Source organism: Propithecus coquereli, unplaced genomic scaffold, assembly GCF_000956105.1.
Source record: "Propithecus coquereli isolate 6110/MARCELLA unplaced genomic scaffold, Pcoq_1.0 Scaffold9, whole genome shotgun sequence".
NCBI classification, from domain to species: Eukaryota; Metazoa; Chordata; class Mammalia; order Primates; family Indriidae; genus Propithecus; species Propithecus coquereli.
In genome coordinates this window covers 11,040,681-11,042,547 of record NW_012155284.1, presented here as the reverse complement: position 1 = coordinate 11,042,547, position 1,867 = coordinate 11,040,681, and the positions used below count along the sequence as shown (strand labels likewise).

The 1,867-nt window shown below is 38.0% G+C and overlaps 1 protein-coding gene across 1 annotated transcript in view; it reads right to left on the bottom strand.

The window, feature by feature from the left end:
• CCDC125 (coiled-coil domain containing 125) overlaps positions 1-1,867 on the bottom strand; it is a 47,204-nt gene that overhangs the window by 26,620 nt on the left and 18,717 nt on the right. The gene's annotated exons all lie outside the window — the stretch shown is intronic.

Below are 1,867 nucleotides of genomic sequence, written 5' to 3'. Positions count from 1 at the left end.
ATATTTTAATTTTATTTATTTATTTTTTCTGAGACAGGGTCTTGCTATGTTGCCCAGGCTGGTCACAAACTTCTGGGCCAAAGTGATACTCCTGCCTCAGCCTCCCTAGTAGCTGGGACTACAGGAACATGCCACCGCACCCAGCTTAACATAGTATTTTTAAAGAACCATCAAAATACCACTCTTTACTTACCTGCACTTTCAGACTTTAGCATTTTAATTTCTTCTGTTTTCAGTTTCAAATTCTCTTTCAGGACAGCATTTTCACAGTTTAGTCTGGGAAAAAAGCACCCTTCAAATAAGTAGAACATTAACACTTTCTTGCTGAATGAGAATATTTCTATTTCCATAATTAGAACACAAAAACATATAATTTTTCCTACTTCAAAGTAGTCTAGAATTTACATATGTCACAAAAATGAAGACAATTTAAAGAAGTGTGGTGAGGTTTTTAAACAGACTCTTAACCTTTTGTATACTTTGTTGAGAAATAATCAGAACTAGAAATATTTCTAGGCATCTATTTTGCATACTCATTCTCTTTAATTTTAATTCAACTTAGTAACCATTTGAACACCAACTATGAGCTTAGGCCATCTTAAAAAAAAAGTGTCAAGGCCGGGCACAGTGGCTCATGCCTGTAATCCTAGCACTCTGGGAGGCCGAGGCGGGCGGATTGTTCTGAGCTCAGGAGTTCGAGATCAGCCTGAGCAAGAGCGAGACCCCGTCTCTACCAAAAAATGGAAAGAAATTACTTGGACAGCTAAAAATATATGTAGAAAAAATTAGCCAGGCATGGTGGTGCGTGCCTGTGGTCCCAGCTACTTGGGAGGCTGAGGCAGAAGGATCGCTTGAGCCCAGGAGTCTGAGGTTGCTGTGAGCTAGGCTGACGCCACAGCACTCACTCTAGCCAGGGCAACACAGTGAGACTCTGCCTCAAAAAATAAAAGTGTCAAGATAGGTTCACCAATTGTAATAAAGGTCCCACTCTGGTGGGGGTGCTGATGAGGATGGAGGCTGTGCATGTCGGGGGGCAGAGGGTATATGGGAAATCTCTACACCTTCTGCTCAAGTTTGCTGTGAACTACAACCACTCTAAAAAAAAATAATAAAAGTCTTTAAAAGGGATAAAAAAAAAGATACATAGGATACATCATGTTCATAGCAGCATTATTTGAAATAACCAAAGGTGGAAGCAACCCAACTGTCCATCAAGGGATGAATGGAAAAACAAATGTAGTATTTGTACAATGGAATATTATTCAGTCTTAAAATGGAAAGAGATTCTGAAACAGGCTACAACATGGATGAACCTTGAAGGCATTATGCTAAGTAAAAGAAGCTAGTTTACAAAGACAAATATTTTATGATTCCACTAATAGAAAGTACCCAGAGTAGTCAAATTCATAGAGACAGAAAACAGAATGGTGGTGTCCAGAGCTGGAGAAGCGGGAAATGGGGAGTTACTGTTTAATAGGTATAAAGTTGCAGTTTTGCAGGTTGAAAAGACTTCGGTGGATGGATGATGGGGATGGTTGCACCATGCGAATATTCTTAATGCCACTGAACGGTACACTTAAAAATTGTTAAGATGGTAAATTTTATGTTATATGTATTTCACACACTTTAAAAAAATATACAGGGAGGTTTATCTATAGAATAAAAATTGGCATTAATTACAAGATTTCCTGAATTACTTCCTAAATTGTCCAGTGTAAGAGAAGCTTACAGAAAAATTTTTTTGGTAATTAAAAACAGAAGCCAGATCTTCTGTTAAGCTTATTTTATTTTATTTTATTATTTTATTTTTTGGAGATGAGGTCTCACTCTGTCACGCAGGCTGGGGTGCAATGACATGATCATAGCT